The sequence below is a fragment of the Misgurnus anguillicaudatus genome, chromosome 9 (genome assembly GCF_027580225.2).
Source record: "Misgurnus anguillicaudatus chromosome 9, ASM2758022v2, whole genome shotgun sequence".
NCBI lineage: Eukaryota > Metazoa > Chordata > Actinopteri > Cypriniformes > Cobitidae > Misgurnus > Misgurnus anguillicaudatus.
In genome coordinates, this window is record NC_073345.2 from 11,770,479 (window position 1) to 11,783,961 (window position 13,483).

The window sequence follows — 13,483 nt, forward strand, 5'->3', positions numbered from 1 at the left end:
CTCCTGCTCTTTACATATGACAGTGAGCACAATTGTCAAATGGGAGGCAGTTCTGGGATCCGAAGTCAGGATCTCCAGATTAAGGGACAGGCGCTTTGACCAGCTAATGCTGTGCAACCGAACGTCACAAATCTTTGGATCTTTTGAAAACGCAAACAAGTCTTTCATGTTCTCTACTACAGGACCTCCTGCCTTTTATGTAGACCAGAGAGAACAGCTGCTGAAATGATGGAATCGTGGGATTTGAACAATCTGTTTACAAGACATGATCATTGAACAGCTATGCCAGGGCATCCTAAAATTGCATGGCATTATTTGAATAAAGCCAAGTACCAGAAAGTTGGATTTCCCTGTAGACCTCCTTCTATTAATGTAGATCGGAGAGCACAGCCGTTGAAAGAAAGGCATGGCATGGATTTGAACAGTCTGTTGACAAGACAGGCTCTTTGACCAGTTCTTACTGGGCACCCTAACGTCACATGGCTTCAGGTCTATTCAAAACGGCCACATGTCAGTCATATTTTCTCCCGGAACCTTCTGCCTTCCATGTAAACCGGAGAGCGGAGCCGCAGAAAAGAAGGAATCTCTGGGTATCGAACAATTTGTTGACAAGACATGGACATTTACACCTACGCCAAGGCATCCTAAAATTTGCGAAACTATCTTTTAATATAGACAGGTAGAAGAAACACAAATATACCCGTTGACCCTTCCGCCTTTAATTAAGCCCAAAGCCTAAAATTATTGATGGAAGGTACCACTGGGATTTAAACCTAGAATCTTTTCTCCACAAGGCAGGTGCTATGGCCATGGGCACCCTTGAGCCTAATGCCAGGCACAAGCCATAGTGCCCTAACAAGGATTGCTTAAGGAATTAAGTCCTATCAGTGAAGGCTTATGAGTGTCCATGAATTGGATTGGTCTGTTAGCAAGACTATCAGAATGTTATGAGAGCTGTCATAAGAACCTTGAAATATCAGGGGCGTTGCATTTTATCCGACAAAGGCTGCACTTAGCTGGCCACAGACTAAAGGCACCGCTGGGATTCGAACCCAGGACCTCCTGTTTACGAGACAGGCGCTTTAACCAACTAAGCCACGGCGCCTACCCAAGCTTACGTCTTGTGGGAGGGTGAGTCACAGTGTGAAGAGATACAACAATCTGACAAAGTAAACGACCGAGTGGGGCTAGAGACCACGACCACTGACTGAAGGCACCACTGGGATTTGAACCCAGGATCTCCTGTTTACAAGACAGGCGCTTTGACCAGCTAAGCCATGGCGCCCTCACAGGACAAGCTGACGGAGTCAAGTCCTATCAATGAAGGCTTTAGGCTAAAGCGTGTCAAAGAACTGGAATGGTCCATTTGCAAGTTTTCTAGAAAGTTTTGCCCATCGTCTAGGTCTTTTCCCTGAAAAGAGACAGCTGTCGCAACAACCACGAATTATCGGGACGTAGCACATCTCGGCTGAGACAGAGCCACAGAATTAGACCACAGCTGGCCACAAGCTAAAGGCACCGCTGGGATTCGAACCCAGGATCTCCTGTTTACTAGACAGGCACTTTAACCAACTAAGCCACGGCGCCACCCTCCTGCGGTGGCTTGCGGAACGGACAGTCAAAGTATGAGCAGATACAACAATGTGAGAAGGAAACCGTGGAGAAGAGCCATCAGAGCTAAAAGTCAACGACTCTGGTGGGACTCGAACCCACAACCTTTGAATCGCTTCGTTTCATAATCTAGAAGTCCAATGCGCTATCCATTGCGCCACAGAGCCAATAGCACAGCCCCTTGATGTTTTGCACACAATCCTGGAGGAAGACAGATTTCAAGTATTATTATTAGCTTTTGTATATTGAAGCCCAAGAGTTACAATTACTATTTGTACCTCCTGCTCTTTACATATGACAGTGAGCACAATTGTCAAATGGGAGGCAGTTCTGGGATCCGAAGTCAGGATCTCCAGATTAAGGGACAGGCGCTTTGACCAGCTAATGCTGTGCAACCGAACGTCACAAGTCTTTGGATCTTTTGAAAACGCAAACAAGTCTTTCATGTTCTCTACTACAGGACCTCCTGCCTTTTATGTAGACCAGAGAGAACAGCCGCTGAAATGATGGAATCGTGGGATTTGAACAATCTGTTTACAAGACATGATCATTGAACAGCTATGCCAGGGCATCCTAAAATTGCATGGCATTATTTGAATAAAGCCAAGTACCAGAAAGTTGGATTTCCCTGTAGACCTCCTTCTATTAATGTAGATCGGAGAGCACAGCCGTTGAAAGAAAGGCATGGCATGGATTTGAACAGTCTGTTGACAAGACAGGCTCTTTGACCAGTTCTTACTGGGCACCCTAACGTCACATGGCTTCAGGTCTATTCAAAACGGCCACATGTCAGTCATATTTTCTCCCGGAACCTTCTGCCTTCCATGTAAACCGGAGAGCGGAGCCGCAGAAAAGAAGGAATCTCTGGGTATCGAACAATTTGTTGACAAGACATGGACATTTACACCTACGCCAAGGCATCCTAAAATTTGCGAAACTATCTTTTAATATAGACAGGTAGAAGAAACACAAATATACCCGTTGACCCTTCCGCCTTTAATTAAGCCCAAAGCCTAAAATTATTGATGGAAGGTACCACTGGGATTTAAACCTAGAATCTTTTCTCCACAAGGCAGGTGCTATGGCCATGGGCACCCTTGAGCCTAATGCCAGGCACAAGCCATAGTGCCCTAACAAGGATTGCTTAAGGAATTAAGTCCTATCAGTGAAGGCTTATGAGTGTCCATGAATTGGATTGGTCTGTTAGCAAGACTATCAGAATGTTATGAGAGCTGTCATAAGAACCTTGAATTATCAGGGGCGTTGCATTTTATCCGACAAAGGCTGCACTTAGCTGGCCACAGACTAAAGGCACCGCTGGGATTTGAACCCAGGACCTCCTGTTTACGAGACAGGCGCTTTAACCAACTAAGCCACGGCACCTACCCAAGCCTACGTCTTGTGGGAGGGTAACTCACAGTGTGAAGAGATACAACAATCTGACAAAGAAAACGAGAGAGTGGTGGCTAGAGACCACGAACACTGACTGAAGGCACCACTGGGATTTGAACCCAGAATCTTTTCTCCACAAGGCAGGTGCTATGGCCATGGGCACCCTTGAGCCTAAAGCCAGGCACAAGCCATTGTGCCCTAACAGGGACTGCTTAAGGAATTAAGTCCTATCAGTGAAGGCTTATGAGTGTCCATGATTTGGATTGGTCTGTTAGGAAAAAATCCAGGACCATAGATTTACAGCAATTAAAAGCCTGCTTGTTTTACTCCCATGATTGAAAGAAAACTACTTTTAAAGAGAAACAAAGGTTTTTATACAAAAAATAACAATTTCAATACAAATAAATCAATGACATTTTTAATATAATTTCTTTTTTAAATCTACCATTTAATTATTTAAATATAAAATACAGCTTAGATACAGTATGTATTAAATAATGATATTACACAAGCACTACTCTTCCATCTGTACCATCATTCACATGAGCTAGAATCTGATCACTATTCAGATGTCTTCTCGCAGTGGTAAATAAACACCTCTGACGAGAAGGACTCATGCCGAAGGCTCCGTTGTTTATAAATCAAATAAACTTCCCTCCAACATCTGGACAAACATGCAAATTCCTGTATCTATATTCTGTATTGCATACCAAGCGTGCAACAACTTCTCATAGTGTAATGCGTGTTCCTTTTGAGAATATATAGCTTGTTTACCTTTGTCTATGACAAGCCTATTACAATCTAAATCAAATGCGCGATGAATGTTACTCTCCAGGTGGCTAAATTTATTTGTTTTGTGGTTATTAACAAAAGCAGGATGTGTTTTTAGGTTATTATCAGGATGTGAGGAACTCTAGATATCAGCTGAAATGTAAGCTCTATTTAACAGTAAAATAAACAGATAGAGAGAAACACACAGCTATTATGCCTAATTTTGCACTTTCATATGATGTTGTAGAAAGAAAATGGACTCCATTTATCATTTTTAGTTCGGGCAGTTAAGGTGAAGCACCGCATTGCACTTTACTTCCTTTCTTGCTGAAATTGAAATGTAAAGGTCACACTACGGCTTAGAAGTTACTAATTTTGCATATTAATCTGTTCTTATGGGACGATTTAGAAAAGCAAGTTTGGTTAGATTTCCATAAAACAATTATATTGTAGTTACATGATGTTTAATGATGTATTGATTCAAAAATCAGCCTTCACATGAACAAATTAAACATTGAAAAGCTGTTATGGTAAATAATGACAATGTTGACAATATTGTTGGGTGAACTTTTTAACATAAAAGGTGTGAGGGACACATGTGACGTTCAGAGATGAGTATAAGGATTGTGACCTTCTGGTGACCTTGATGCTCATGTGTTGTAACATCTGACTCTTTATCTTTTGCTCCACCTGTCCTGCGATGGCTTGCCAAGACAAAAAGTCACAGATGCCACAACACAGAGCAGGATGTCTCCTCTGCTTGAAAAGAGCCATAACAAAATAATTTGTACAGATGGATGGCAGTGGTGGCGGTTGACTTCTTTTTTCGAGGGTGCTCGATGCAAAGTTCGTCACAAGTTATCATATGTGCATCACGTGCTTTGTCAAAATAAGTGCCTGCTGCAGACGTGTCTAAAGGGTTTATGATAAAAGAGACGCTCGCGTTTGCCAGATACTCGCATAATCTCATGCGTAATCACAGTTTACTGTTAAATTAGTGTTTTGCATGTATTTTGTGAATGTGTCTCTTTTATCATAAACATTTTTGACGCGTGGGGTTAATTGCTTATCAAGTGTAACCAGTTCTACTTAAACTAGTAATAACTACTGTAAGTAAATGAGAAATCTTATACTACACTGTAAAAATACTTTGCTGCCTTAAACATTTTTTTTGAATCAACTCGGATTTACAAGTCATTTTAACTTGTCAAACAAGTCAAACCCACTTTTTTTGTAATTTACTGTTTTCTACATAAACCATACTACATAATGGAAAGAACATTTTTTGAAAATATAGCTTTATTTTAATATTGACTGAGTGAGATCATATCAAAGATTGAAATCGATAAGTGAAATCAAACTTTGATGCTCCAAATCTCACAATGAGACTTTGACAGGGTCACATATATTATAGTATGTAAATTGCATACAAAAAAGCAATACAATATAACATATTAAATAAAGAAAATAGTTGTTACTAATATTTATGAATTGATTGTTCATTTGTACTTTGACTTCAGCAGCATGGCAGAGGTTCATGTTTTCATCTGTTTGTTCCTGACCATGATTCGACAGTATGAAAACCTGAATCAGTTTTCTGGATAAAGTGCTATGAAATAGATGTTGACATAAAAATGTTAGGGTTTAAAAGCATGATGGTGTGGTGGGTATAAAACAACAGTCCTGTTTGAATCAGCTCAACTAAATGTGACATGTGGCCATGCAATAGGGTTTCTCGTAGACAATGGGAAAAACTGTCAAAACAACGACCTGGAGAGCAGACAGTATTTTGCCCCAGCCGATAAGCATTTTTGGGGGTCAATTTGGGTCGAGATGTATATACTGTAACCACACAGGTTATAGAGAAATTATTTTTGAAAGGTTAACGTTTTGAGATACTTGAAAAAAGACTCAAAGAGTGTTCTGCGGAAAACCCAGAGGCACTTTTCAAAACCATTAAAGTCTCTCTTTTCTGAAGTCAGGACCTCTGTTATATTGAGCAAAGATCATTGTGCGATCTGATACCTGCTTTTAAAAGGTTTTACAAAAAAAAAACTAGGAGGACAGCACTGGAAAAAATGGCCAACAATTGAAACGCTTGGTTTAAAGATGAGGCCCACGTGAGCTCTTTGCGAGAGTCGAATCTCACATTAGTAAGACAGTCTTAGAGGTTGTTTATGGCACAGCATCACACTTATTAATTCGTTTAATCTTCAACCTTGCCGGGTCTTACTCCCAGCATCCCCACTTCTGTTGTTTACACAACACTTTCCTGAATATTTCCATCCAATTACTTTCGGTGACACGGCACCTCCCCCCTCTTGTTTCTCCATCCCAAGCTGTCCTTGAGTAGTTAGCTAATGAGTTTTACAGCAATTACCTGCATCGTTGCATTGCCACAGTCTTTTGTGTTTATTTATTTATTTTTATCCTGCATATTGTCTCACATAAACCAGTAAACTGGTATTGTTTATTTACATTCTTCCTCATTTGGCTCCTAGAATTATAAATAGCCAAACAAAATGGCTGCCAATCCGAAGGAGTTTTAAATGCACAATGGATGCTGAAAACTTAGTTGTGTGGTTTTAAGAGTCCTTATTAATAGGGGTGCACCAATATATCGGCCGATGATGCTTGCTGTGCTTCTCAATGAATTACGGTGAAATGCCGCTACATCCAAAAGCCAGGGGGCGCTCTCGTGCAAAAACTAAGCCTGCGGTTACGCCGACTGAGTGGCAAAAGACAGAGCGGCAGAATTTGTGTACAGTGTGAAATCAGCGGAAACACGGGGAAAACATGTCTAAATTGGAAAAAGCTGCTGTGCGATAGACGGTACTAACAGATTTACAAGAATTCTGAGCTATCGTTTTACAGACTGACAAAAACACAGAAAGGAGAAGTAAATAGATCGTTCATGCCAACGTCTATATACCACAGGTGGGTTGACAAGTTGCTAGGGTCACTATCAAACAGAGGTTTTATTTTCTACTTTAAAGTATTTTTTTAAGTATTTGTATTTTATTCGTGATTTTCTTTGGAAAAACATACATTCCAAAGCATATTATCATAATTTTTACTCTATTACATTTCATAAATACAAGTTTTTGTTTTACATTTAATATTTAAGTACATTAGGTACATAATATTAAGTACCTTTTCGGGTATTTTATGATAATAAAGAATATGTATATTGATTATGTTTGACGCGTGTTGCTTTTTCAAATGCATGTTATAAACGAGTCAAACAGTGATTTCAGATCAATAAAGACTTACTAATCAAAAGCAGTAGTACATGAAATAGCTGTGAATAATATTATTAGTAGGTATTATTAGTGTATATCGGCATTTATCGGTGCACCCCTGCTTATTAACTCTTTCGCCGCCATTGACGAGATATCTCTTCAATTAAGAGAAAACACTTCCCCGCCGATGACGATATTTTCCGTCTTTCCGCAATACCGCTATTATCCACTAGGTGGCGCATTTCCGCAACTTATACAACCCGGAAGTAGCGCCTCACGTGAAAGAGAAAGAACTCCCTGTATGTTTCAAAGATCTCTATCAAAAGTCCTTCACAAAAATTGAATTATCTCAGCTTTTTGCTTAAAATTGGGTGTTTTTGAAGAAACCTACCCATGTTTGAGAGGTGATTACAAGAGAACTAATGAAGGTAGGATGAAACTTTTTTTTTTTATTTTGAAAGCAGAGGGTCTGTTCTTTCATCTGATATATTGTTTGTTTATATATTTAAAGAAGAACATTTTCTGGAAGGCATTAAACTTTTGTGAAAATCATGAAAAATGCTGCCGTTTTATAAACGCTGGCGGTGAAAGAGTTAACCTGTGGTAGTTTTGCCATTGTTTTTCTGGCTTTGAAGAGGGTCACCATCTGTGGTTAAGATCTTGAGAGGTTTAAGAGCAAGAGTTCATTCCTGTTCACTATGTATAGGCAACACATTTTTTTGTGCTCCCAAAACAAATGACGCCTTTAGAAAGATGCTAAAATGATAGTCAGATGCAAGAGTGGAGATTTAAAGTCAATGACTTATGACCTTGCTTTTGCAGATCATTTACTTTTTGCGGTTTCCATTTATCAGAAAACAAAAACGACGCATACCGTGTATAAAGACCTTGTACAAATACTGTAGGAGGCCCAGAGTTATCCTTGTGGTGCACATTCTTAGACCGATAAAACTTTTGAACTGACATTTTCTTCATTGCTGTAATGAACATACACTGTCAGTTGATAAAGAATCCATATGTAAAGTTTTAATAGCTATAAAAGGTAACAAGTGAAAATCAAGACAGAGGTGAAAGAGGGTAAGCAATCCAAATCCTTCTGCATGAAGGCTAGCAGAATTTTTTATTTCTTATGCATTCTCGTTTCCTTTCCATGCGTCTTATCTTCACTCCCTTAGGATGCAGGGAAATGATACACCTGTGTTTCTGATTGATTTTTGAGTCACAGACTGAAGGACAGAAGAGTAAGGAAACAAGGAAGCATGCATGCTACTAATTTCTTATTTGTGCATCCTCATTTTGTTTCCTCACTTATATCCTTACGTATAAGCTACAGCCCTTTTGGAGAAAATGGAGAGAGGAATAGGAGCATTAAGTAAAATGGCATATCCTTACTCTGTGTATAATTAATTCTTTATTAATAAATATCAACTGTGCTAAACAATAATATAAATATATATATGTATGTATATACACTGTCATGTAGACAGTTTGCTATATGAAAATTGTCTTCGGGTATGTTCTGTGGTAATTTCTGTATTTATTGTTGTGAATATTATGATATGATGAATTATGTTAAGACATAAGAAATGTGTCCATTTCTTATGTCTTTTTTCGGTAGCACTTTATTTTACAGTACGTGTACTTACCTTGTACATATATGGTAAATAAGTTGTACTTACCGACAAATGTGTGGTACTTGCTTTTAGGTGTCTACATGGTAATTAACTGGTATCATTACTGTACTTACCAGTGGTACATACTTGGTAGTTATTATGTAACTCTAAATAAGTACTGGGTAATAACAGATGCATACTTATAGTGTAGATATACGGTAACTCATGGGTCTACAACCGGGGGTTCATGGCCCCCAGGGGGTCCGCGACGGAACTGCAGGGGGTCCGCCAAATGATGTTTGACCACAAGCAATTTTTTGCTAAAAACGTAAAATATATGTACAAAAAGAGTTACATGTCCCCTTTAAGTTGTGCACGTGCGTGGCCGCGAAGGCGCGCTTTCAGTTAAGCAAGCGGACCAAAATAAAATATCTGAAGATTATAAATGTACACTCAGGAAGCAGCAGAAGCGACAGAAAAGGCATCATAAAACAGGTAAATCTTATAGGCATATGTGTCTTTCTTTCAGAAAGTTATTTTAGAATCAGTGCGACATTGTCTCATCTAAGTTATATTTCTGAACTTGGCCGGCTGTTTCACGCGGTTCAGATTTAAAGCGCTAACTCAACAGGCAAATGACACCACACCGCGTCTGCATTATAAACTTTGACAAAACTATCGCTCGCATTTAAAAATGTACGAAACGCCCTCCGTGATGGTGCTTTGTGCAAGATTCATAGTCAGGTTGAAATCCGCCTCTCAAAAGGTTGCCCCAAAGAGATGCGGGCGGACTCAATGCATGTTTTCTCCTGAGTCTGATATGAAGCTATGCAGAAAATAAACCTGCGTTACTCAAACTCGTGACAATGATGATACACGAGAAAGGCAACAAACCTCTGAATTATAAAGTAGCACAACCTCTATCCCCCCCTAGTCTTTGTGCCATTCACCATGATCAGTCATCTTTTTAAACTGAAAGCCCAGGTTCAGGTAAATTCACAGTAAAATGAAAATCTATTACACTGCAAATATCTTAAAATAATATTATATTTATTATTATTTATTATTAACGTTGAAGACCCCTGCTGTAACTAACAAGAAACATTACTGTACTTACAAATAAATGTACAATATAAGTATTTAGTATTTACAGGCAAGTTAGGGTAAATGACAGGGATTTATAGTGTACATATATGAAAACTAATATGAAACACTACTGTACTTACAGATTGTATATACATGATAAGTGTGTGGTACCTGTAGGCCAGTGTAAGTTAAAGTGTATGTTGCAGGTTAACCACCACTGTCGATTAATGGGTACATAAATCACTCAAGATATGTGTATAATTTTTAAAATGTCTCAAAAATGGTCTTAAAGACCACTTTTTTTACGTTTTTGGTATTAACGGTTTTTTTAACGCAATTCTGCGATGACGTCACGTTGGGGAGAAGTGGAGACAGACTCAGCCAGAGCCATAGAGATAGATGAGACATTTATTGCTGTTTAATACTTACGTATATAATTTGGAAATCATATATACATCGTAGGAAATATATAATGTGTTATACTGCAAAGTTACCTTGCTAATTATTATTTATGATATATGTGGAGATAAATAAAACTTCACAAATCTGCTGATTTGATCCATTCATGTCCTGACCACCAGGCTAGAGATTTTTAAACATCCTTAATCCACACTTACTAGTCTATCAAATAATATCTCAAATATATTGTTTTGTGAAATAAAAGGATGCTTTGTTATATTGTTTATGCGATTATAACGAATCACACGATCATTTTATACGCAGCAGCAGTCAGCAGCTGCAGCACACTCGGATCCGACCGCATACATACTGTAAACAGGCGTTCGGCGGCTTTTTACATCACGACAGGCTAAGCCATTTGAGGAGGAACCGCTCATTGATCACCGTATTTTTATAAATCCTGTACATGTTTGGACCTGCCGAACAGGTTGAGCACTTTTATATACTTTATTGAGCAGAGAGGCTGCCTGCACAGTTTGACCAGCGGGCTGCGGGAACCGGCGCACATCACGCCGCCAGACGGTGTTGCTAATATAACTCGAAATGTATAACTATTATCAGATCGGCCCGGGAAAGTCCCGACTCTCTCGATTGCCATTCCGCTACTGGCTGTAAGAAAGTGAGTGCGTTTGATTCGCTGGTCCCCGCGAACAGACGTGACGTGCTTCACTCACCTTCCAGGATTAGAGACATGCTGCCAAAACCGTTTGTGCTGAAGATCGCATAAAGTTACACCCATTTCAGGCAGGATCATGGACCCCCTCAAGCCAGCATGCACGAGTATGTTAATTGTTTGTTTACTTTCTACACGAAGATATGTTAACCTTATGCTATCTGGCTGTCTGCCTATCTCTCTATACTAGCCTATCCATCTGTCTGTCTGTCTATCTATCTGTCTATCTATCTATCTATCTATCTATGTATGTATGTATCTATCTATGTATGTATGTATGTATGTATTTATCTATAATCTGCGCTATCAGAACTGTACTTTACTCGTCTTTCTATAGTCATTCTCAATGCTCTCAAGGCGGCTTTGGTAAATTCTCTCCCCATCGTGACGTCATACAGTGCGTTGTGGGGGAAAGGAGAATCATTGCAAATTGCTGTACTTTTTCATACTTTTTCGGGTTTTGTGATACCCAACAACATAAAATACAATGGATAACAGTCTAAATGTTTATTATCAACAAGCAAATTTGCACAAATTCGTTGAAAAATTTTACCTGCAAAACGCCCTTTAAGGAAAGGCACATATGGTGTATGAGCTATGTATGTACTAGTACATAAGTGTGTACTAGTGAATGTAGCCAGTAGTTAATGTGTATGATAGTCAATGGTTGGGTTTGCCTCACAGTGACATGTATATGATGCTATATCTTCGGTGGTAGGTCCTATGTTATAACTGTGTAAAAAGCAACACTTTCTTTTACAGTCCTGTTTTCATGTAGTTACCATAGATCAGTGTTCTTCACTCCTAGTCCGGAGAGCCGGTGCCCTGCAGAGTTTAGCTCCAACCTTAATCAAACACACCTACCTGTGATTTTCTAGTGCTCATGAAGACATTGATTAGCTTGCAGGTGTGTTTGATTAAGGTTGGAGCTAAACTCTGCAGGGCACTGGCTCTCCAGGGTTGGGAGTGAAGAACACTGCCATAGATGTACTAGTGAATGTACCCAGTAGTTAATGCGTATGATAGTCAATGGTTGGGTTTGCCTCACAGTGATATGTATTTTATGCTATATCTTCGGTGGTAGGTCCTATGTTATAATTGTGTAAAAAGCAACACTTTCTTTTACAGTCCTGTTTCCATGCAGTTACCATAGATGTACTAGTGAATGTACCCAGTAGTTAATGCGTATGATAGTCAATGGTTGGGTTTGCCTTACAGTCACATGTATATGATGCTATATCTTAGGTTGTAGGTCCTATGTTATAACTGTGTAAAAAGCAACACTTTATTTTACAGTCCTGTTTCCATGCAGTAACCATTGACATACTATTCAATGTACCCAGTAGTTAATGCGTATGATAGTCAATGGTTGGGTTTGCCTCCCCGTGACATGTATATGATGCTATATCTGAAGCCGAAAGTATACTAGGGACGTCCGCGTATGCGCGCTGTCCGCATGACGTCATTTTCGTCATCAAGAGGGTCCGCGGCCGGCCGCGCGGACCGTCCGCGTGCAGCCCAAAATTTGAGACCGCGCGGACAGTGCGCGTACAGTCCGCGTACAACAGCGCATGCGCGTGAAAATATTTAGACGGGGCACTCCACTATAAACAATTATACAAAGGAAATAGACAGCATTTGCACACACACTATCGTTTTTCTTCTTTAACTTTTACTTCTTCCAAGAATAGAAAGCCCTGGAGCATGTTTGTTTGATTCCTGTTCTTTGTTGTCTTGTTGTTTATTCTAAACTGTGTTTGCAATGGTGGATCAGTTACTTTTCTTCACCTATCCTAATGTTTTAATGTACTGTAAATGTCGCCAAATCAGTGCTGCCCTGACAGCCTGTTTGACTAATAATTTGAATAAGAAATCATTTCTATTGCGTATAGTGTTGAACGCGGCCGTGCGCGTGTAGCCGCGGGGAGTATGCTCGAAAAGCTGCGCGGACGCGTGCGCGCGCGAGCCGGACGCGGACGTGAAAAAAATGTATACCCCGGCCTTTAGATGGTAGGTCCTATGTAATAACTGTGTAAAAAGCAACACTTTATTTTACAGTCCTGTTTCCATGCAGTTACCATATGTGTACTGGTGAGTGTACCCAGTAGTTAATGCGTATGATAGTCAATGGTTGGGTTTGCCTTACAGTCACATGTATATGATGCTATATCTTAGGTTGTATGTCCTATGTTATAACTGTTTAAAAAGCAACACTTTCTTTTACAGTCCTGTTTCCATGCAGTTACCATGAACGTACTAGTGAATGTACCCAGTAGTTAATGCGTATAATAGTCAATGGTTCGGTTTGCCTTACAGTGACATGTGTATGATGCTATATCTTAGGTTGTAGGTCCTATGTTATAACTGTGTAAAAAACAACACTTTATTTTACAGTCCTGTTCCCATGTAGTTACCATGGACGTACTAGTGAATGTACCCAGTAGTTAATGAATATGGTTATTTAATGCTTGGTTTAGAGGACAAAGATACTGAGTACCAAAATGGCACAACAGTAATGTTTGTTCTTAGTTATCATATATGTATGGTATAAGTATAACTTACACTTGCCTGCAGGTACCACACACTTATCGTGTATATACAATTTGTAAGTACACTAGTGTTTCTTGTTAGTTACA

General features: G+C 39.5%; 1 long non-coding RNA gene and 5 other non-coding genes across 6 annotated transcripts in view; all 6 read right to left on the bottom strand.

The window, feature by feature from the left end:
* LOC141366079 (uncharacterized) overlaps positions 1-13,483 on the bottom strand; it is a 411,784-nt gene that overhangs the window by 352,980 nt on the left and 45,321 nt on the right. The window lies entirely within an intron of this gene.
* Positions 1,032-1,105, bottom strand: trnat-cgu (transfer RNA threonine (anticodon CGU)). Its single transcript has one exon. It is a non-coding gene; the product is annotated as a tRNA-Thr (tRNA).
* Positions 1,212-1,285, bottom strand: trnat-ugu (transfer RNA threonine (anticodon UGU)). Its single transcript has one exon. It is a non-coding gene; the product is annotated as a tRNA-Thr (tRNA).
* trnat-agu (transfer RNA threonine (anticodon AGU)) lies at positions 1,514-1,587 on the bottom strand. Its single transcript has one exon. It is a non-coding gene; the product is annotated as a tRNA-Thr (tRNA).
* trnar-ucu (transfer RNA arginine (anticodon UCU)) lies at positions 1,689-1,778 on the bottom strand. The gene is given in 2 exon segments: positions 1,689-1,724; positions 1,742-1,778. It is a non-coding gene; the product is annotated as a tRNA-Arg (tRNA).
* trnat-cgu (transfer RNA threonine (anticodon CGU)) lies at positions 2,921-2,994 on the bottom strand. Its single transcript has one exon. It is a non-coding gene; the product is annotated as a tRNA-Thr (tRNA).